This window comes from Aquarana catesbeiana, linkage group LG03 (genome assembly GCF_042186555.1).
Source record: "Aquarana catesbeiana isolate 2022-GZ linkage group LG03, ASM4218655v1, whole genome shotgun sequence".
NCBI lineage: Eukaryota > Metazoa > Chordata > Amphibia > Anura > Ranidae > Aquarana > Aquarana catesbeiana.
The window spans coordinates 176,524,194-176,549,203 of NC_133326.1; the positions used below are offsets into that span (position 1 = coordinate 176,524,194).

General features: G+C 43.4%; 1 protein-coding gene across 1 annotated transcript in view; it reads left to right on the top strand.

Moving 5' to 3' along the window:
- SEMA3A (semaphorin 3A) overlaps positions 1–25,010 on the top strand; it is a 388,300-nt gene that overhangs the window by 351,839 nt on the left and 11,451 nt on the right. The gene's annotated exons all lie outside the window — the stretch shown is intronic.

Below are 25,010 nucleotides of genomic sequence, written 5' to 3' on the forward strand. Positions count from 1 at the left end.
AGGAAACAAGCAGGTTGCTTGCAATGCACAAACTATGTTTTTACTGGGTTATTGTGTTTATGGGGGTCCATTAAGGCTCATGCACATCAAGCATTTTTGAGAATTTGCTGCATTTTCCAGCACCGATAAAATTATATAAATTGTCAGACTCCATGGTTATCAACTGACAATGTTTAGCATAAATCACTACACTGGGATGTGTTTGTATTCAAGTCCATCCAAATGTCAGTCATTAACCACTAGCCGACCAGTTCACGCAGATATACTGCTGCAGGTCGGTTTTCCTGAGCGAATCGCCGTACCTGTATGGCGGCTCGCATAGGCGCAGTTGCTGGCGGCACACTCTCGCTACAGCTGCACGCTGCGGGAGCGTGCCCATGGGTCGGGCAAACTCAATGTCCGCCGGCGACCCACGATCGCTAGTGAAGAGGCAGAACAGGAATCTGCCAGTGTGAACAAGGCAGATCCCCATTCTGACAGGGTACAAGTCAGAGATCTTAACACACTTAACACACTTAACCCCTTGATCGCTCCCTAGTGTTTAAACCCTTCCCTGCCAGTGTCATTTTTACATTGATCAGGGCATTTTTACAGCACTGATCAATGTAATAATGTCACTGGTCCCCAAAAAGTGTAATTTGGGGTCAGATTTGTCCGTCACAATGTCGCAATCCTGCTAAAAACCGCAGATTGCCGCCATTACTAGTAAAAATAATTAAAAATAAATAAAAGTCCCTAAATCTATCCCAGTTTGTAGATGCGATAACTTTCGCGAAAACCAATCAATATATGCCTATTGTGATTTTTTTGTACCAAAAATATGTAGAAGAATATGGGGGTTATTTTACGAAAGGAAAATCCACTTTGCATTGAAAGTGCACTTGGAAGTGAAGTCGCTGTAGATCTGAGGGAGACATGTAAGGAAAATAAAAAACAGTATTTTAGCTTGCACATGATTGGATGATAAAATCAGCAGAGCTTCCACTCATTTCAGATCTACCTAGTGCCGATCCTGACCTCCCTGGGGCCCTAAGCAAAATTTTGCTAAGGGGCCCTCTACCTGACCTATGATGCCGTGAGCTATGTAAACCATTTGCCATTGCCACACAGTCACACCTGACACTTCAGTGCTCCCAATACAATCCTCCCTCCTTTAAACAAAACAGTCAAAGAATAAGTACAACAATATAGAACAGAATGAGGTTCAAACAAACAATATTTATTGAATACATCAGGGCCCCAGAGAGCCCCCCTTAAATCAGTGTCCTTAGAGAGTCTCCCCCTACATCAGGGTCCCCAGAAAGTCCCTCCTTACATCAGAGTCCACATAGAGGTCCCCCTTACACCAGAGTCCACACAGAGGTCCGCCTTACATCAGAGTCCACACAGAGGTCCCCATTACATCAGAGTCCACACAGAGGTTTCCCCTTACATCAGAGTGCACACAGAGGTTCCCCCTTATATCAGGGTCTGCACAGAGCCCCCTCCCTTACATCAGAGTCCACACAGAGGTTCCCCCTTACATCAGAGTCCGCACAAAGCCCCCTCCCTTAAATCAGAGTCCGCACAGAGCCCCCCTTACATCAGAGTCCGCACAGAGCCCCCCTTACATCAGAGTCCACACAGAGCCCCCTCCCCTGCAGAGCCAATCCACCCTTGGGGGCCCTCCCACAGTGGCGCGGCCCTACACAGCTTGCGTAGTGAGCGTATAGAGCGGATCGGCTCTGAATCTACCCCTTAGATTTAGAGCGACTGCACTTCCAAGTGCACTTTTAGTGCACTTTCAAGTGCACTTGTAATGCAAAGTGGATTTGCCTTTCGGAAATAACCCCCTATATATTGGCCTAAACTCATGAATAAATTAATTTTTTTATATTTTTCTTTGTATATGTATTATAGCAAAAAAAAAATTCAAAATTGTCGCTCTTTTATTGTTTATAGCACAAAAAATAAAAACCACAGAGGTGATCAAATACCACCACAAGAAAGCTCTATTTGTTGGAAAAAAAAGCACGTCAATTTTGTTTGGGTACAGAATTGCATGACTGCACATTTGTCAGTTAAAGCGATGTAGTGCCGTATCACAAAAAATGGCCTGGTCATGAAGGGGAAAATCCTTCCGGGCCTGAAGTGGGTAAAGGTGTTCAAAGGTCACAGCATGCACTTTAATTCTTTAACATCTGCATTCTCATAACCATACAAATAGGTATTTTTGACAATCTAATGTAAGCTTACTTCTAATATCTAATTTCATGTTGTGAGTCCTGCCTGTCTGCTGGCAATCTCATTCCACAACTTTTTTGATTCCCTGCATGCTTTGCAGATTCCCCTCTGCTGTTTACATTTCATCTCCAAGGATTACACATCCCATGGTACCTTGCTGTTTGCAAGCAGTGATTCCTGTACTGACTCTACCTCCTGAAACTCCTCCTCTCAGCACCTCTGTGGTTCATAAGGCATTTTCTGTGAAATGTGTGACAAAGCAATGCCTACTCACCAAACACAGTAATATCTGTCACAGAATTTAAGGAAGTAAATAATGTAGGTCTTTCAATATCCAAGCACCAAAAAAATAGGCTGAATTTGACACATTTGACACATTTTTGAAACCGGAACAGAAAGATTGTTGGCTAAAAATAACCAGTCAGGTTTTTGCTTTTATTTTATAGCCTGTACTGTTAAACAAAACCTGGATAAGAGATCTTCTTTTCTTTGCACTAGCTTTCAGAAGTCAGGATCTGCCTGTCTAGAACACCAAAGTTCCAAAAATTTGCAAAGTTTGGTCAAAGAGACCAATTCTTTAATTGTCAAATCTGACATGGCTATTTAGGAAAAAATAACAGTTTAACGTGAGGGTTCTTCTATATCCCTGCATTTAATGAAAAAAATTATGATTGTAAAGATCAACAATTTATTTGATAGAATATAGAAATTCATGAGACCCTTTCAAAGAACTGAGCATTTTGCCAAATGGTAATCATTATCAAATCTGCTAATTTAAAGGACTCCGACAAGATGTGTGACTAATGCCACCTTGTGGAACTATATAGGTATTTCTGTTTTTTTTTATTTATTTATTATTTATTTATAAAAATGTTGCTATGCTTTATTCCAATAAATGCAAGTCTGTTGCTTCTTCTTTTGGTGTCCCTAAACCCCTTTTAGACATTATGCTGAAGTTTAAAAGAGGCATTTTAACTATATACTGGAAAGGTGATAGTTTCAGGAGTTGATCATAATATGTGAGTTGTATGCTAACATTACGAGATTCTGTTTCTAGAGTGTGTACAGCGCAGCCAGATCTCTCACAAATTCCCAGGGACCTTTTCCTGTTTTAAACCTTTGTCTCTGGAAAAAGTTATTTCTGTGAATATCCTTCTTTTTAAGCTGTGGCCATCTGTACAATGAAAAGGAAAATCTTTCTCCACACATTGAATGCATTTCTAATTATTTCTTAGACTGTTTTGTTTTTGAAGGAAACATTTATTAAAGAGTGTAATTTGATTTTCAATTTTCAATCACCTTTGGACACACCTGCTTTTATCATGCGGATATCATATTAGAAGAAATCGCCAGCAACCCAAAGCTTGTTCTTTTATTTGGCACAATAGCAGCGTGCAATCCACATAATGCTATGAGGAAGGCTTCAGCAAATATGTGCTCTGCATTATGAGGATTGTAGGCTGCTATTGTGCCAAATAAAATTCTTATAAGAAGAAGAAGCTTTGGGTTGCTGACGATTTCTTCTTTTATGGACTCAGTGAACAGCCAGTGAACCAACTCCGCTCATCAACTTCCATATAGCAGTAGAGCTTGGGTGAGTCTTGTCTTAGCAATGCTGATATGCTTCATTTCAGCTGTTGGGTGTCTCTAGCTTGATTTGATTGTAGCCGTATTAGTGCAATTGTGACAGAGAAAATTGAGTACTGTCCGTGATACTTGGGTGTCTCTAGCAAAATTCTGCCAAGTGCCACTTACTCCTGTCTTTAACATGACCCAATCCCATAAAAGGTCACTTTACTAATACTGTACATCTATGGTTGCCACCTCATCCCTTTAAACCCGAACACATATTAATTACACAGGTTCTGTGGCTGATTAAGGTGGTAATTAAACTCACTTGGTTCCTTATCTGCAATAAATTAGCCTCAGAACCTGTGTAATTCAAAGATGTTCGGGTTTAAAGGGATGAGGTGACAACTCTATGTACATCCCATATAACAGCAACACCACTTACTCACTTGTACTACCAATTCTTCAACATAACAGTGCTGGAGAAGTTAGCCATGATTGTCAAGGGAGTTTTGTTTTGTCTTTATATTGGCCAAATCAGCTGGGTTTATTGATAAGCATATCTTTTTAACCTAGTTTACATGAATTCAATTTCCTGCAGAAAAAAACATTCTGACTATCATTTTAACCCATATTACTCTACTAAATCAGGGGCAGATCCGGGGGGGAACGGATCAATTGCCCCGCCCAAGAAAATAGTGAGCAGGCTGTGCTGATGCCGACCCCTCATCCGCCGTTGCTGACAGGCTCTGTGAAGGGACACACTGCGGAGGATTTTCACCCCCCTTCTCTTCCTTGAGCCGAGCAGCTGGGAAACTAACAATAGAGGATTATTGGACATGTAGTCCCGGATACTAGCAGGCCCAGGACGATTCTCTGAGAGTGCACTGCAGCCCCCAGTATGCTGAGTGGGAGGAGGGGAGAGGAGGACGAGGAGGAGGGGAGAGGAGAAGAGAAGAGGAACCATGAGCCTGTTGGGTGGAGGGAGCCAGAGAAAGTTCTAGTGATTTTACTATATATCCCCCAAGGTAAGAGGTTAACTCCAGGTGGGGGGGTGAGGGGGGGCGGGGATGCAGACTTCCATAGGGGTAAAGGACTTTATTACTGGCTGCTCCCACTCTGTCCTCCCCTCCTCCTGGCTGAACCTACCTGTCCTCCTCCTGGCTGCTCCTACCCTGTCCTCCCCTCCACCTGGCTGCTCCTACCCTGTCCTCCCCTCCACCTGGCTGCTCCTACCCTGTCCTCCCCTCCACCTGGCTGCTCCTACCCTGTCCTCCCCTCCACCTGGCTGCTCCCACTCTGTCCTCCCCTCCACCTGGCTGCTAAAATTCTGTCCTCCCCTCCACCTGGCTGCTCCTACCCTGTCCTCCCCTCCACCTGGCTGTTCCCACTCTGTCCTCCCCTCCACCTGGCTTCTACCACTCTTTCCTCCACCTGGCTGTTCCCACCCTCTCCTCCCCTCCACCTGTCTGCATCCACCCTGTCCTCCCCTCCACCTGGCTGTTCCCACTCTATCCTCCCCTCCACCTGGCTGCTCCCACTCTTTCCTCCACCTGGCTGTTCCCACCGTCTCCTCCGCTCCACCTGGCTGCATCCACCCTGTCCTCCCCTCCACCTGGCTGCTCCCACTCTGTCCTCCCCTCCACCTGGCTGCATCCACCCTGTCCTCCTCTCCACCTGGCTGCAACCACCAATACTGTTTCGAGACACTGGGGTTTATTTACAAAAGGCAAATCCACTTTTCACTACAAGTGCACTGCAAGTGCACTTGAAAGTGCACTGAAAGTGCAGTCGCTGTAGATCTGGGGGGGGGACACGCAAGAAAAAGAAAAATAGCATTTTTGCTTGTACATGATTGGATGATAAAATCAGCAGAGCTTCCCTCAATTTCAGAGCTTCCCCTCAGATCTACAGAGATCTACAGCGACTGCACGTATAAGTGCACTTTCAAGTGCACTTGTAGTGCAGAGTGGATTTCCCTTTGGTAAATCAACCCCACTGTGTATTTATATGTTTGAGTGTTTGTATATACAATTGCATTTTATAGTTGCCCCCCTACTTTTGTCCCTGTCCCCCCATGTGCCCCCCCCCTAAATATGAAAGCTGGAGATGCCACTGTCTCTCACCGCCCCCTGCATCACCGCATTTCTGCATCTAAAAGAAGACTGCCATTACTGTGCAGGCACGGGCAGCAGAGAGATGACATCATCTCTCACTGCCCGCCCTCACTCTGGGACACTGGCCACTGTGAAGTGACAATCCGCATCTGGTGGCAGGCAACAATGGCAAGCAACACACTCAGGCTCCCACTGATTCTGCATTATGGTGAGTTGAACTATTTCATTTTATATTACAATATAATAATAGAAATAATGCGCTTCAATCATCCTGACACCATATTAACCATAGTGTTGTGATGATTGAAGCGCCAACACCAGCCATTGCTCCGACAAATTGCCCGCAAAAATTTTGGCAGTGCCCCTCCCGAGATTAGACTCTGGAGCCGCCCCTGTACTGAATGTGTTTTATAGAGCTGTACAATTACTTTAAAGCAAGACCCTAGTCACAACTTTGTCAGATATTCTGGGTAATGTCATTGATCAAATAGTGGTGTACGTTTATCAAACAGAGATAATTTATCTCATTTCAGTTCTCAGCAGTTCTCAGAGAAAAATCTTCTCCTCTGGCACCCTATTTATGAAGCAGAAAACATTTGTTCTGAGGCCGGGTTTACGCTGGTGTGACACGACAGCTGTCCTACTTTGCATCTGACTTTGCCCTGCGACTTGAAGCCGACATACGTCCGACTTTCACTGAACAGGGATCTGACTTGGATCCCCACCAATACCAGGCACTGTGCTTGGTATGAATCTTGAAGGGGAACTCCACGCCAAATTTTAGATAAAAAACCGGCATGGGTTCCCCCTCCAAGAGCATACCAGGCCCTTGGGTCTGGTATGGATTTTAAGGGGAACCCCCTACAGCAAAAAAAATGGCGTGGGGGGTCCCCCCAAGATCCGAGCACGAAGCCCGGCCAGTCAGGAAAAGGGGTGAGGATGAGCGAGCGCCCCCCTCCTGAACTGTACCAGGCCACATGCCCTAACCATGGGGGGTGGGTGCTTTGGGGGAGGGGGGTGCCCTGCAGCCCCCCTCCCCCAAAGCACCTTGTCCCCATGTTGATGAGAACAAGGGCCTCTTCCTGACAACCCTGGCCGTTGGTTTCCGGGGTCGGCGGGCGGGGGGCTTATCGGAATCCAGGAGCCCCCCCTTTAATAAGGGGGCCCCCAGATCCTAGCCCCCCATGAGAATGAGTATGGGGTGCATCATACTCCTACCCATTCACCTAGGAAAAAAAGTGTCAATAAAAAAACACACTAGACAGGTTTTTAAAGTAATTTATTAGGCAGCTTTGGGGGTCTTCTTCTGACTTCGGGGGTCTCTTCCGACTTCTCCCCGCTCTCCGGCCTCTTCTCCGCGCTCTCTGGTTCTTCTCCCACTCTCCGGTATCTTCTGCTGGGCTCCTCCGCTATCTTCTGCTCTTTTTCCCGCTCTTTTGCTAGTGGTGGCCCAGTCTTCTCCATCGTCTTCTTCCCTCTTCTCTTCTTCCGATGTTGACACAACGCTCTCTCCCGCTGTAATGCCGTGTGCACGGTGCGCAATGACTTATATAGGCATGGGGCGTGGTCACTGGGTGATGTCACCTGATGACCTCGCCCCTTATGACATCATGGCCCAGGGCATGATGGGGCGGTGACGTCATAAAGGGGCGGGGTCATCGGGTGACATGCCTATATAAGTCGTTGCGCACATGGCATTACAGCGGGAGAGAGCGTCGTGTCAACATCGGAAGAAGAGAAGAGGGAAGAAGAAGATGGAGAAGACTGGGCCACCACTAGCAAAAGAGTGGGAAAAAGAGCAGAAGATAGCGGAGGAGCCCGGCAGAAGATACCGGAGAGTGGGAGAAGAACTGGAGAGCGTGGAGAAGAGGCCGGAGAGTGCGGAGAAGTCGGAAAGACCCCCGAAGTCGGAAGAAGACCCCCGGAGCTGCCTAATAAATTATTTTAAAAACCTGTCTAGTGTGTTTTTTTATTGACACTTTTTTTCCTAGGTGAATGGGTAGGGGTACGATGTACCCCATACTCATTCACATAGGGTGGGGGGCCGGAAACTGGGGGCCCCCTTATTAAAGGGGGCTCCCGGTTTCCGATAAGCCCCCCCGCCCGCAGACCTTGACAACCAACGGCCAGGGTTGTCGGGAAGAGTCCCTTGTCCTCATCAACATGAGGACAAGGTGCTTTTTGGTGGGGCTGCTCCAAAGCACCCACCCCCATGTTGAGGGCATGCGGCCTGGTATGGTTCAGGAGGGGGGGCGCTTGCTTATCCCCACCCCTTTTCCTGACCGACCGGGCTGCGTGCTCAGATAAGGGTCTGGTATGGATTTTGGGGGGACCCCCACGCTGTTTTTTTGGCGTAGGGGGTTCCCCTTAAAATCCATATCAGACCGAAGGGCCTGGTATGCTCTTGGAGGGGGAACCCATGCTGGTTTTTATTTAAAATTTGGCTTGGAGTTCCCCCTCAAGATCATCAGCGCACAAGTCGCATGCCAAAGTTGGATCATGCAAGATGGTGATCTGCCTTTGATCCGACTTCAATGATAGTCAATGGGCTGAAGTAGTACAGGGAGCATTTTCAAAGTCGGACCGACTTGTGTCGGACCAGTTAAGATGGCTCCCGTAGGGAAACATTGATTTTCACACATTATGCGACATGAGCTCCCAATGTTGGAGCGTTTGTCGCACCAGTGTAATCCCGGCCTCAGAAGGAGAAGAGAGGGGAAGTTTTTCCTCTGAGAACACCTGAGATCTGAGTAGAAGGAGAAGGGCTGCCTGTGATGATCTGAGATACCTGTGTAATTACAGAGCAGTTGAAACCAAAGTTAAAAAGACAGTGTAATTACATGAAAATAATAAGCACTGGCGCTTTTTTACACACATTTTGGCACATATGTGTATTTTTGCCCTTTTTATTGCTAATTTTGGCATTATCTACGTGCATTTTGCAGTTTTTTAACATGCCATATTTTTTAAACACGCATCTGGCAGTGGGTTTTTTTTTATTGTGCATTTTGGCGTTTTTTTCAACACACATTTTGACTCTTTAGAGCACACTTTGGCAGAGATTATTTTAACACACATTTTGGCGCTTATTTTAGCATGTAGTTTGACACTTTTTTAACGTGCATTTTGATTTGCTTTTTATGCGTATTTTGACAAACAGCACATTTGCTATCCACTTTTGGGGTGCCATTAACAATTAATGGCAGCGCAAGCATATCATGCGTTGTGCATGTGTTTCCAGAATGCACACAAAAAATGCAGGTCAAAAGTTGCCAAAATACATGTTAAAAAAGCACCGAAAATGCACATAAAAATGTGCTAAAATGCATTTTAACCACTTGCCGACTGGGCCATAGCCGAAAGACGGCTACAGCGTGGTTGGCTTATTCTGGGTGGGCGTCCGTGGGACGTCCTCCCATAATGTTGCTCTCGCGTGCCCCCTGGGGCGTGCTCCCGCAAACATCCATGACCGCTGGGTCCAGAAGACCTGGCGCATCACAGATCACAGTAAATGGTCGCTTGTAGCAGGCGTTTACCACGTGATCGCTCCGTCAAATGACAGAGCGATCACTTGTAAAAAAACCGGCATCATGTCATGACACCGGTTCCTCCCTCCCCTCTCTGTACCGATCTGTACAGTGCGTGGGGAGAGGGGGAGAGATCATTTTTAGCAGCGCTGTGGGCTGGATCTGTAGTGTCCACAGTGCTGCTCTGTGCCCATACTGTACAATACTGTGCAATAATGTGCATTACTCTGCCAATACTGTTCAATAATGTGCAATACTGTGCAATACTCTACAATACCCTGCAATACCCTGCAATACTCTGCAATACCTACTCTGCCAATACTCACCAATACTCTGCAATAAATTTTAACAGAAACAAAGATTTTTTTTTTAACCAAATTTTCAGTCTTTTTTGATTTATAGCGCAAAAAATACAAAACCCAGCGGTGATTAAATACCACCAAAAGAAAGCTCTATTTGTATGAAAAAAAATACAAACATTTCATATGGGTACAGTGTTGCATGACTGAGTAATTGTCATTCAAAATGTGAGAGCACCGAAAGCTGAAAATTGGTCTGGTTAGGAAGGGGCTTTAAGTGCCCGGTGGTCAAGTGGTTAAATAACAAGCCAAAATATGCGTTGGAAAAAGCAGCAAAAAGTGTATCAAAAACTGTACCAAAACGCGCACAAAAAAGGCCCAAAAATCCAAATTGAAACTTTTTTGGGCATGGAGCATTGTGTATTTTTTCAGTGCGCATTTTGGCATGTTGATAGTGTATTTGTCAAGTGACAAAATGTGTGGCAAAATGTCTGCTAATTGCATTTGGGGTGCCATTAACAATGAATGGCACCCAAAAGTGCATTGCATATTTTGACACAATTTTGCAGCAATTTTTTAATCGTGGCAAGAATTGCGCAATTCTGCTAACAATTCTGCATTGTTCAGATGAATGGCTCCTAAAAGAAAATACACTATAACTATACTGTGTTTGTGTGTGTGTGTGTGTATATATATATATATATATATATATATATATATATATATATATATATTGTAAATATATATACTATATATATAAAACACATATATACACACATAAACATAAATAGTTATTATTTATAACAATCTTTAAGGTTGCTGTTGCTGATATTAGGAAGAAAGACGCCTCCTTCCTCACATCACAGCAGCTTCTCACCCATATTCTCCACCTCTGACCTGGAGAATCTGGGATGGAGATATTTTACAGAGATGGCCAGTGAGATCTTCAGATCTCACCTTCATAAACTGGTCATCTGTGTAAAAGTGAATGACAGAAGGGTGTGTCCTGTGATGAGAAGTGAAGAACATGTTCTCCACTCCTCATCCCAGCTTCATAAACTGACACACCTGAGCGATCAGCCGTGATCATCAGGATCTTGGCTCTTCTCTGTTTGATAAACATACACCATTGACATGACCAATGGCATCACCCAGCAACATCAGCCAAATTTTTTACATTGAGCTGCTGATTGGAGAGCTGTCATTCTTGGTGAAGGACTGGGGCAGAGGATTGCTGGCAGAGGCGTATCTAGGGAAAATGGCGCCTATGGCAAGACCTGAAACTGCGCCCCTGTCCAGCACCCAAAAATTCGGTAACATCAGCACCCATAAATACAGTAACATCAGCACCCATAAATACAGTAACATGCTGTGCCATCGCCTCTGACACTGTACAGAGGTAGAAAGGGAGTAGAATCACCAGCGACTGGGTGCTCTATGCTGCCTAGTTTGCCTAGTGGTAGCGCCGGCCCAGTCTGCTTGGCACACACGCAGAATCGCCCATGATGACTTTAAGACCCCTTTCACACTGGAGGCATTTTTCAGGTGCTACAGCGCTAAAAATAGCGCCAGCATAGCGCCTGAAAAAAGCCTCAGCTACAAACCCAGTGTGAAAGCCTGAGTGCTTTCACACTGAGGGCGCTGCGCTGGCAGGATGTCACAAAAAGTCCTGCCAGCAGCTTCTTTGCAGCGGTGGAGGAGCGGTGAATACACCTCTCCTCCACCGCTCCTGCCCTTTGAAAACAATGGGGCAGTGCTGCCATACCACCGGCAAAGCGCTGCTGCAGCGGCATTTTGTGGATTTAACCCTTTTTTTGCCCGCTAGCGGGGGTTAAACCGCCCCCGCTAGCAGCCGAATAGCGCTGCTAAAACAACGGTAAAGCGGCGCTACAATAGCGCTGCTTTACCGCTGACGCCCGGGGCAGCTCAGTGTGAAAGGGGTCTAAGTCATCATCATGTGCGTGTGTGTGTGTATGCCAGGCCCAAGCAGAAGCAAGTAGCCAATCAAATATAGTGCTCAATATGGATTAAATAAATATGCTTAGCCATTGATATCATAAATAAAGTGTAATAAAGTGATTTGTGCAAAAGCAGGTACTACTAACACAAATCACTTTTTTACACTTTATGATATCTATGGCTAAGCATATTTATTTAATCCAAATTGTTTGAGCACTATATTTGATTGCTTGCTTTGAAGTTGGTGCTGGTTCCTGGTACACATGCACAAGATGATCAATATCATGGTGACAGGTGCTGTCCAGTACTAGTACCTGCTGCTGCTGCCTGGGGGGGTTCAATTGGTTTTCTACTCTGATGTCTCTTTCTTCTCCTGGCCGCCAGCCTCCATGTTCCCCTATAGACAGGCCCAGATTAAGAGCATCATGGGCCTGGTGCTAAGGATGTTGGTGGGCCTTTTTATGAAAATAAATAAAATGAAAACGCAAACAATTTTTTGTTAAATTTAAATTAAAGAGAGAGAGGGGGTGAGAGAGAGAGAGAGAAGGAGAGAGAGAGAGAGAGAGAGAGAGAGAGAGAGAGAGAGAGAGAAAAAGGGGAACAGAGAGAGGGTGAAAGAGAGAGAGGGTGGTAGGGGGTGAAGGGGGTGAGTGAGAGAACAGGGTGAAAGAGAGGGGATGAGAGAGAGAGGGGGGTGGGAGTGAGGGGGTGAGTCTGTGGGGGGCACAGCATAGTACATTACACGGGGGGGGGGTATAGCACAGTACATCACATGGTTGGCACAACACATTACATGGTGGATACATGGATACAGCACATTTAATGGTGGGCACAGCACATTACGCGGTTGGCACTGCCCAATACAGCACATTACAAGGTAGGCACAGTACATTATATGGTGGGCACAGCACATGACATGGTTGGTACTGCACAACACAACACATTGCATGGTGGGCACAGCACATGCACACAGTGGGCACAGGACCTTATATGGTGGGCACAGCACATGACATGGCAGGCACAGCTGAGCACATTACATGGTGGGCACTGGACATTACAAGTGGGCACTGCACAGAACATTATATGGTGGGCACAACACATTATATAGTGGGTACTGCACATAGCATGGTGGGCACTGCACAGCACATGACAAGGTGGGCACTGCATGACACAGCACAGCAGATTACATTGTGAGCACAGCACATTAAATGGTGGACACTGCATATGACATGATGAGCCCTGCACACCACATTCCATTGTGGGTACTGCACGGCACATGCCATGGTAGACAATGTACAGCACATTACATGGTGAGTACAGCATATTACATGGTAGGCACTGCATGGTGCAGCACATGACATGGTGGGCACAACACAGCACATGACATGGTGAGCACTGCACAGCAATTTACATGATGGGCACTGCACATGACATGGTGGGCACTGCATGACACAGCACATTACATGGTGGGTACAGCGCATTACATGGTGGGCACTGCATGGCACAGCACATGACGTGGTGGGCACAGCGCATTACATGGTGGGCACTGAATGGCACATAAGATTACATGGTGGGCACAACACATTACATGGTGGGCACTGCATGGCATAGCACGTTTCATGGTGGGAAATGCAACTGCACATTACATGTTAGGAACTGCACATGACATGGTGGGCACTGTTGAACAGCACAGCACATTACACAGTGGGCACAACACACTACATGCTGGGCACAACACATGGCAGGGTGGGCACAGCATAGCACATGACATGGTGGGAAGTGCACATGACATGGTGGGCGCTGCACATTACACGGTGGGCACTGCACATTACACGGTGGGCACTGCACATTACATGGTGGGATCACTGTATGGCACAGCACATGACATGGTGGACACTGCAAATTACATAGCGGGCATTGCAAGGCACAGCCATGACATGGTGGGCATTGCACATGACATGGTTGGCACTGGATGGCACATCACATGACATGGTGGGCACTGCACATTACATGGTGGGCAATGCAAGGCACAGCACATGACATGGTGGGCACTGCAAGGCACAGCATGACATAGTGGGCACTGAACATCACATGAAGGGCAATGCAATGCACAGCACATGACATGGTCAGCACAGCGCATTACATGGTGGGCACTGCAATGTACAGCAAATGACATACTGGACACAGCACATTACATGGGGGGCACTGCAAGGCACATGACATGACATGACATGGTGGGCACAGCACATTACATGGGGGGCACTGCAAGGCACATGACATGACATGGTGGGCACAGCACTTTACATAGTGGGCACTGCAATGCACATGACAGGACATGGTGGGCAAAGCACATTACATGGGGGGCACTGCAATGCACATGACATGGTGGGCACAGCACTTTACATAGTGGGCACTGCAATGCACATGACAGGACATGGTGGGCACAGCACTTTACATAGTGGGCACTGCAATGCACATGACATGGTGGGCACAGCACTTTACATAGTGGGCACTGCAATGCACATGACATGGTGGGCACAGAACATTACATGGGGGGCACTGCAAGGCACATGACATGACATGGTGGGCACAGAACATTACATGGGGGCACTGCAAGGCACATGACATGGTGGGCACAGAACATTACATGGGGGGCACTGCAAGGCACATGACATGGTGGGCACAGAACATTACATGGGGGGCACTGCAAGGCACATGACATGGTGGGCACAGAACATTACATGGGGGGCACTGCAAGGCACATGACATGGTGGGCACTGGGCACAAGAGAGCACATTACATGGGGGAAGCAGCAGTCTGTGCTCTAGCACAATAATTACACAACATCCCCCTAACAAATGTACTGACCTTATCATAACAGTATGTGAGATGTCCTTCCTCCCGGGCTCCTGCTGGTTAGGACATCAGCGCCCCTCCCAGACATGGAGGATCTGTGTGAGTGAACAGATCCTGTGATAGGAGTCAGGCATCGGCAGAGACAGGACTTGGCTGCACTGACTTGTCTCCTCCTTGTGTGCACAGAGGGCTCCTCTTCCTTCAGGAAGGCACACAGGAATTGACAAGCCACTTCCATGTGCCTATATTGAGGGAGGGGCCTGGAGCTGCAGCTCCACCAGCCCCTATGTTAATCCGGCCCTGGGCGGAGCATTAGGCTCCGCCTCCGCCAGTTACTCTATCTCTGCGTAGATGACCCAGGGGCGGTCACTCTGGCCAGACCAACTCATCGGCCGTCAGGGGGGGCGCCTGTCACTGGCTTCCCTCCTGGCCTCCTCACTTGCTAATCTGCTGTGCCGGCGCTGCGCTCCAGCAGGCTGGTCGTGGCGCCGGGGACAAGAGTATAGCGGGAGGCAGCCGCGAGAGGACGGGTAGTGGGACTTTATTTTTTGTGCTTTTTTGCCGCCCCCCCTATGGCGCCCATGGCACTTGCCATGGCTGCCATACCCTAGATACGCCTCTGATTGCTGGACAATGTGATTGGTGATGGATTTAGGTCTGGTTCACACCTATACAATTTTTGGTGCTTTTTGCAGAAACGCACCACAGTGCATTAAACATGGTTTCCTGTGGGACACGTTTACATCGCTGTATTTTTGGAAAGGATCAGGGACTTTTTTAAATGCAAGATGGTGCTTTTTTTGGTTCACTAGACTTCAATGGATAAGCTGCAGAAAAGCATATTGTGCATTTTTGCTGCAATTTTACAGTGATTTTGCCGTGAATTCGCGTTTTGCATTTTTAATGCAAATAATTAATTTTTTCTTTGGTAAATGAGTAACTAGGTTATTATGCACACTTACTCAAACACGTGAGAGGCGGGGCAGATGTCTAGATTTTAATAAATCAGCCCACCACCGACCCTCATATTTACTAGACCAGAGATGTAGGGATGGTGCCCTCCCCATGTTGAAGGCATGTGATATGGTGTAGGTCAGGAGTGGAGGCACTTGCCCACTGCCACCCTCTTTCCTTGCCAGCGAGACTGCATGCCTGGATAAAAGTACAGTACAGATTTTGGAGGGGATCCCATGTTGTTTTTCTTTCTTTGTTGTAGTTTTTTCTTGGGGCCCCCCTCTAAATCCATCTTTGATAACAGTCTGAATTTTTATTGTGGACCCCATGTTATTTTTTTGTGTGATATCTCCCTAACAAATCTACATCAGACCCCTATCTAGGATAAGGGTTTATTGTGAATTTAGGGGGGAGTTTACACTGTTTTTTTAACTTCTGTGAGCCATGTGACCTGGTATATTTGAAGAGTGGTGGCAAGGGTCAGTGCTTACAGACATTCTAACTCTCACTCTATCAAAACTAAAAATCATTTTATTTAAATTTGGGTTTTAGGATTGTAGTGGAGCAAAGATGGAAGTCAACAGTACAACAATTGTAATGAAAGTATAGTACTCGTTTGCATGTTGTAACTGTTGCTGCTTAAGCAAGGCATAGATGATGCAATTTTCTTTCCTGCAACTGACTATGTTGATGGGGAATTCCTCTCGTAGCACAATTGTGCTATGCCGGTGGGAAGCCTTCCCTGTTGGCAGAACACAATGATTACTGCTGGTGGCTATAGAAAAAATGTGCAAAATATCTGATAGGCAGGTTGTACTGAAGTTGATCGATGGATCAACTTCAGTACAACTAGCCTGCCCATAGATGGATCGAATCTCAGATGGTCCCTCCTGAACTGGCTGAAATGTGATCCATTTATGGCCAGCTCTACACATGTTACAATCTGATTGTGTAATATCCATTTGATTTAGGAACAAATATTCAGAGCCAGAGGCTCTGCCAATTTGGACATAAATTGTATGGATATTTTTGGCCCCACACTAAATAGTGTTTGTCTAGATTGTACTAGATTGAATGAATCTGAATTGAATGAATATACTGTACAGTCATTGCCTATGGCCTCCTTTGTACAAACAACATTTTTGATTATTTTTGGCTGATTTCTTCTCCTGAACAAAAAACAGTTCCCTATCTGTCATGCTGATCCAGTGGTTTCATTACTTTCACTGACCTGGAACAAGTATGCAGATTACTAGTTGTGACTTAACTTTGATTTTTATGATCTGATTGCTTGTTCTAGACCTGGATTTCAGAAAGTACTGAAGACAGAGTCAACCAGGCAACAAGAATTTTCAGAAGAAAGTCTGCAATGGCAGCCTCTATATTTCTCTGAAGAAAGGCTTCCTTTAACATTTTTTGCTAAGCCTACCTGCTAGTTTGTGTAACTAAGAACTATGTCTAAAATTCCCTTGATGCCTTTACACTTCTTTAAGACTAATGGGGAATTTCCTGGTTTAAGTGTTCTAGCACTAACAAGACTTCAGACATAGCCCCTCAGGAACTGGCTGGCTTGTTGCACCTTTACGCATTCACGCTTATTTCTGTAAATGCTACTTCATGTGTTCTTATGTTACACTAGGAATGCAAACTGTATCAGGTAACTGAAGTAATAACCACAGTACTTAGTTATATATTGCATCATATTTCTCTCATCTGTTACATTTATCCTGGTCATTTTCCCATGCTTACTTATTAGTACCATACTTGAATATACTGTTACATTGATAATAGAGAGATATAGTGTCCAAACTAGTGTCAGGCAGCCATAGAGCTCTGGCTTTTGTAGAACTACATGTCATGTCACACTTTGCAAGCCAACAAATTTCACAGATTGATGAGAAATGCTGGCTTTATAATTACAATTCCAGCTTTTTTTGTCTTACAAGCAGATTCTGACAAACATAAAAATGTAATTATGTGTTCTTTAAAAAATAAAAAGGTTACTGACAGGTATGAGGTGAATGCTGGACCTTGCAGATCTTCCATACTTCCTTCTATAATACTGGAGTTTGCATGTTTTTTCTTGCCATATATTCTCTCATGGGCAATAGGAATACATTGGGATTTGGAGGGACAAGAAAGTGCTGATTCTTTAAACAATCAATGGGCCTGGCATTTGAGCAGAATGGAGACATTGAACACTACTGAAGGTATGTGAAGCCTTTCCTGGTTTTATACACTTGCTTTAGAACCGCCTCCTGTAATCCTAAGCAGTAGCACTCAGACTGAAAGAGGAAGAAACAGCATTTTTATCCAGTTAGACTCTGCAGTTCTGAAAATGGCTTGACAGGGGAAGAGAATACAGTAAGTGAAGTGATGGCCTATTGTGCCAGCAGGCTGACAGACTGGGAGTGTGTTATCTAACCTATGCCGTTGCAGTAAAGGGTGAGGATATATCTATGCTGTCTTTTAGGGGTTCCTGTATAACAAAAATTATCATAAAACTAGTTGTTTATATTTGCAGAAAAAAATAGCACCGTTTAGGGATTAGGTTCACATCATGGAAAATCCCCAAGATTTGCAAAGTTTATAAGTCTCAAACTTTGGGCCAAAAACTTTTCACTTTGCAGGTTTACAGCAAGAAATAGAGAGAAGTCAATAATGCATTTTTTGTTGGGAGGGGCGTGGCAGGAATATTCTAAAATAATTAATTGGATATCATAATTCACCCCCTATAGACTTCAGTAGGGTTTGGGTAGAAGTTCAAATTTTCAATATTTTGTGTATGTTTTGTAAAACTGGCCACAAATTGAACCCAGGCAAATTTGCTCATTCCTATTTGGGAATTCAAGCAATATTCACAAGCCAAGTTCAGACAGATTTGCTGATCCCCAACACCATTCTCATTTATCTGTTTGCCTGGATTTCAGCTTCAGCTGTGTGATCTCCGTTTCCATGTTAATCTTTTTTTTTTTTTTTAACAGATATGATTTAGAAAACATATGAAACCATTAAAAACCACATGATACATGCTTGCAGTATTTTTTTTGTACATGAAGATCAGATGGTTGTATCCAGTATAAAAATGATGAAAGCTAGCAAAGGCTTTTTCACAAAAGTTTATTTTTTTTAGAGAGTCTGATATTTAAACAGTTTTCTTGGAATAAGAATTTCAGTCATATACAATCACTGATCAAAGCTTTATGATCATTGGGTATTGTTTGAAATTCTGTACATTCAGCTTTCAGAGAAAGATAAATAACGTACACTTCTCAAAATTCAGTCTTTGCTGTAGTTTGCATTATTTCATTATATGTCCTTCAAATCTTTTTCAGCTGGATGATTTATATTATCTCAAGCTTTCAGAAAAGTAACGTAATTTTTGAAAATACATTTCATTATCACTTATATATACAAAAAATGCATGTACTTGCAACACATTCATAACCTTCTATGTACTGTACATTTATCAAACTGTAATGTTTTTTGGAACATTAGACCTAGAGTTTATTTTTAACTGGTACATATCATTGAAAATACTGTATCCTTTGGGGTCTATTATGAGAACATAAACTAAAAAGTTATGTTACCTTTTTTAAAATGTTTTAAGTAAAATGTGTATTTTAACATAGCAATTAGGCAGTTATGTTTCTACAAAGAGCCTAACTCTTATTAACAGTATCTCCCCTGACCAGAGGAACCAGGGGTTCCTAAAAGAAACCAGAGAAACATGAGATAAATATGAAGGCTACATGTGCTGATTTCTCCTAAAAATGCTAACTGTTTTATGGTCATGTAGATCCAATGGATTAAAAAATGTAGGTTACTAATACTAACCTTGAACAAGTTAACCTCCAAGACCTCCATCACATGGGTGTTTACCTACATACACCAGATTCCAGTAGCAAGAATCAGTGGCTTCCTGCAGCTGGAATGACAGGAGCATACCAGTAGTGATGGCCACTCAACTTGTATAAAATAATATTAGGTTGACAGTGGCACCGTTCACATGTAGCCACATAACCAAGCACACCTGCAGTTATGAATAAGGCTACTTTACCATAGTTTTAGCGGCGCTATTCGGCTGCTAGCGGGGTGCTCTTAACCTCCGCTAGCAGCCAAAAAAGGGTTTAAACCGCCCGCAAAGCACCGCTGCAGCGGCGCTTTTTTCGGAGTTCGACGGCACTGCCCCATTGATTTCAATGGGCAGGGGCGCCTTAGGAGCAGTGAATACACCGCTCCTACAGTGCTGCAAAGATGCTGCTTGCAGGACTTTTTTTTTCCGTCCTGCAAGCGCACCACTCCAGTGCGAAAGTACTTGGGCTTTCACACTGGAGAGACGGGAGAGGCTCTTTACAGGTGCTATGCAGGCACTATTTTTAGTGCTGTAGCCCCTGTAAAGCACCTCAGTGTGAAAGTAGCCTTAATGTCTGAACCTGGACTCAGTCAGATGCATCCAGGGCTTGACATCCATCCCTAACCACAGGTAACCCCACATCATGTGGCTATGCTGTCAGCTTGTCATTATTAATTATAGGCTGAGCGGCAATTACTATTTGCATGCACCCGTCATTCCAGCTGCAAGAATCCGCTGAATATTTCCAGTGGAATCTGGTGTATAAGAGTAAACGCTGGTGTGAAGGAGGCTTTAAGGTACGTTCACATTGAACGCGGGTTTTAAATTATGCAAGTTCAGCTGGACTCGCAAGATTTTAAACCTGAATTTCAGTGCGAGTTCGGGGGCGATTTGAAAGACATGTGTGGGTTCATGCACAGATGTTTATTGACATCAACCCTGAAGTCGCTAAAATTAGTGCACTTTTAGAAATCAGTGCCGCATCGCACCGAATGGGACGGTGCCATTGCCGGCAATAGGCTGCTAACAGTTTTGACTTCACTCTTGTCAATTCATGCATGCTTGTTCCAGGTCAGGGGCTCAAATTATTGAAGCCAGGGAGAGTTAGGTAACTAGCATTTTTCAGGAAGAGGCCAGAAATGGCAGTCTACATATTTCTTTTGGTAAAGGTTTCTTTTCAATACTAGGCTTCAGTGCTTTTTGGGGTTCTTTTGCTTGCCTTTCTCCAAAGCACACTGATTGGCTTAAGGTGAATCTGTTGCTTTGCTCATGCAGGTCAAAGAAACATGTTCACTTAACACAATAGTAAAGTCTACCACCTTTTTTTTCAGTTTTCCCCCTCCAGTATTATGCCATAATGTGCTAGTATGCACTGCATACTAGCACATATTTGCAGACCTATCTGTAAAACAGAGTCCTCCAGCACTGCACTGTCACCACTAGCATTCCCATCTTCAACTGGTCTTCCTTCAGGGTTTGTGATCTCTAGCCATTTCAATGGTCTGGCCACAATTATATCATTCCCACATATGTGCATGGGAGTCATCTTTGTGGCACTGGACTCAGTATTCATGGCACACTCAGTGTGCCGTAAAGGCAGAGCATCATTGGCTACAGATGATGTAAATATTTCCTAAATAGCACAGATTTAGGAGATATTCACTGTAACTACAGGTACACTGTACCTATAAGTTTACCTGTTAGTACAAGTTCTATATAAGAGTTTAACACTGCTTTTTTTTGCTGAATTTATTTACCTACTCCTTACTTCCCTGCTGCCCTGTTTACACATTAGATCCAAGCTGTACTTCCCGGAGTTTACACAGCATTAAGGACTCTCTCTTTCTTTCTGCCCCCACATGACAGCACTGGTGCCTAGAAGGAATGATCTTTGAGTTTGACTCGAACATCGGTTGTTCGCCCGTTCACCAAACAGTACATTTTATGGGGCATTCAAAGCAAATTTGAGTGCCCCATAATGCACTGCAAGACGGAAGTGCATTGCTGTTTGATGATTGGCTAAAGCATACACCTGACCTGCATGCTTTGGCCAATTACAGCATGCTCCTCAGCGAGAGCCATAATTGGCCAAAGGCAGGGTGCCTTTGGCCAATCTCATGGCTCAGGGGGACCAAGTCCACGCTTCACACTATATAACGCTGCTTACACAGTGCCCGTATAGTGTGTTATAGTGGACAGAGATAGAGAGATTGAGCTAGATTAGGCGGGCAGGTTAGTTATTGGCAGTGTATTTGATATATATATATATATATATATATATATATATATATATATATATATATATACACTCTGCATCCAGCATAGCATATATATACAGTGCATTTTGGCGGTGTACAGTTTCTAATACAGTGCAGGCGGTGTACACATTATATAATATGGTATGTACAGTTTCAAATACACTTCAGGCAGTGTACACAGTATATAATACAGTGTAGTGCGGTGTTAAAAAAAAATACCCATCATGTCCAGAAGGCCTCCAAGGAGAGGTAGATGCTCACAGGTCACTAAAAGCGGGCAAGGAGCCTCTGAAATAATATTTACCAGCAGGGACCATTCCTACACCCAACAAGAGTAACTGTGAGGGGTTACGGTGTTCTGTCACCACCAATACCTAAGGCCCAATGTTTTTGCCCCTGTTTAACAGGAGCATGTAAATACATTTTTTTGAAATATTATTTAACAGCAGGGACCGTTCCTGTGCCCAACAAGAGTAACTGTGAGGGGTTACCATGTTCTGCCACCACCAACATCTAATTCCCAATTTTTTAGCAGAGGATATAGTGCAGTCCGTATAGTATATATACTGCAGTTCAGAGTATATAGTCCAGTCCGTATAGTATATATACTGCAGTTCAGAGTATATAGTGCACTCAGTGTAGTATATATAATACAGTGCAGGGTGTATAGTGCAGTGTACAATATATAATATTGAAGTGGTTAAGGGGAGCCCTATGACAGAATTAAGAAAAAAATGACATGGGTTCCCCCGTCCATACAAGGCCCTTTGGGTCTGGTATGGATTTTAGGGGGAGCTCCCCACGCCATTTTTTAAAACATTTTTGGTGTGGAGTTCACCTTATTTTTTATGTATATTGCCAGGATCTGACAATACATTACAGCCGTGAGCAATTTTAAATGACATTTTTTCCTTTAGAAATGTAATTTTGCTGCGGTACTTTTCTAAACATGGGAAAAATGAGCTACTTTACAGGCAGACTAAAGGGACCCTCCAGGCATGATATTTAAGGAATATTTCATTTTTATTGTTTCACTTTCAGCATTATTAAAATTACTGCTCCTGAAGAAATGGCCATTTAAAAACAAAATTTGCATTTATACATGTCCCCTGGGGCAGTATCCGGGTCCCCACTTTTTATGGCAATAACTTGCATATAAGCTTTTAAAATGAGCACTTTTGATTTTTCACATTCATGTCCCATAGACTTTAACGGTATTTGCATGTTCGCACAAATTTTTTGTCTGTTTGCAAGTTCTGGTGCGAACCAAACCGGGGGGGGGGGGTGTTTCGGCTCATCCCTAGTGCCTAGCATTGGGTTGCTTTTGTACCTAACATACATTGTGGGAGGAGGAAGTGAGTCAAAAGACAGGAAGTGAGGTGGAAACTTCCCAACAATATTACAGCAATAGAAACTTGCTAAAGTATTTACTCTTCACAAGTCTAAAACTGAAAGAAACCTTTTGGCTGGAGTTAGACTTCTATCAATATAGCTGGGACATGCTTCGGCAGACCTTCCAGTTAGTAAATAAATGCAGCACAGGCTCAGTGTTTCCTCAAAGAATATGTAAAAGCAGAAAATAACCTGATATGGTTACTTTTTTCAAAACTAAAAAAAAGTTTTGGCTATAAATGTGTGTAGATTATAGGAAAAAAAGCACCTCCCAACCAAATCTAGTTCAAGAGTCACCCAACCAATTTTGGAGCAAGATTTTTGGAACATTTTTCTTATTTCTGGTATACTATTAGTGATAAAAGTTAACAATTTAATGCAGCTTCCTCTAATATTGTAAAAATATGCTGATTTTCTAATGTAAGTATTTTTGAGTTCAAGAAAATGGCTCAATATTAAGCTAAATAAGGAAAATATTCTGAATTATGTACTATCATTTGTCATTCTGACCAGAACCACTTTATTGTGAAAAAAAGAACAGCGTAAACACGCTTCTACTTGTGTGGCACAGAAGCAGAACACCTTCACTTGTAGAGTGCTTGTGCAATTTCCACTTTCTTTTTAATTACCTATAGCAGGTTACTGAAGAAATGTGACCTTGTCACTTCATGTTCTGGTGGTCCCTCTTTATTAGGCATTGTAAATTGTTTTGTTATGCTACAGTGTTTTTATCAGCTAAGGTGTGATATTCATGCTTTATGTCAGTCATCTGGTGTAAATGCTAATTTTCTCAACTGTGTGGAGTGTTTAGAAGATTTGGAAGTATAAACACCATTTTCAGTGAAGTAGGCCAAGGGTATAATAGCCTGTAATTGCAAACTGATTTTTTACAACATGATTAATACTCAGGAAATTCTGCTCCAGTGAAAGGAAATAATTAGCAGTACAATTTAAACAACGGAGTTTGTTCTCCCAATTCATGGAATACAAATATATTATGGAAATAATTGATTGAAGATTGCTTCCTCAATAACATTGCCACTGATTGTAATTCTTCCCCCATAAATCTGCACACAACAATTGCTGCTGCAGTATATTACAAAAAACATGTTTGTAACAGTGCAAACATTAATTCAGTTTAAATAATAAAAACCTTAGGGCGTGATTACAGACTTTGTAAACTATATCTCCCGATTTTCTTGTAAAAAGGAATCTGAACACCAGTGTGACTGCTCTATGAAGGCTCTGCTATAACTGACACTCCAATGTATAGGTCTATATTTTTCCCATGTGAAAAATTACAAGGTTTACAAAGTGTATCATTTGATGAAGTCATGACCATTATTTAAGTCCATTGTGCTATTATATCTTGCATTTGTTTGTTTTTTCCATCCTTAAACTTAGAAACATCTTTGGGTTAGCCATGTAGATCATTATATGCATTGCAGTTTGGACAAAAACATACCCTGAATCACACCTGGCATGTGAAACCACTAATGAAATCACTAAATATAACTGACATTTAATGTAATGTTTCAAATGTTAAAATAACATATTTGTGAAAATTTCTGCAGAAGTGTTAGCAAGAATTTTCTGATTAGTATTTGATTGCCATTGTACAAATAATGGCACACGTGTGTTCAACTGTTTTATTGTGTTTGTGCAGGGAGTTATATATATATATATATATATATATATATATGGAGTTATGGATATATATATATATATATATATATATTGTTTACTAAATATACTATATATCTCAAATATATATATATATATATATATATATATATATATATATATATATATATATATATATATATATATATATATATATATATATATATTTCTAGCTATAGGTTTTTTTTTTACAAAAGGCAAATCCACTTTGTACTGCAGATGCACTTGGAAGTGCAGTCGATGTAGATCTAAAGGGAAGATCTGAAATGAGGGGAAGCTCTGCTGATTTTATCATCCAGTCATGTGCGAGCTAAAAT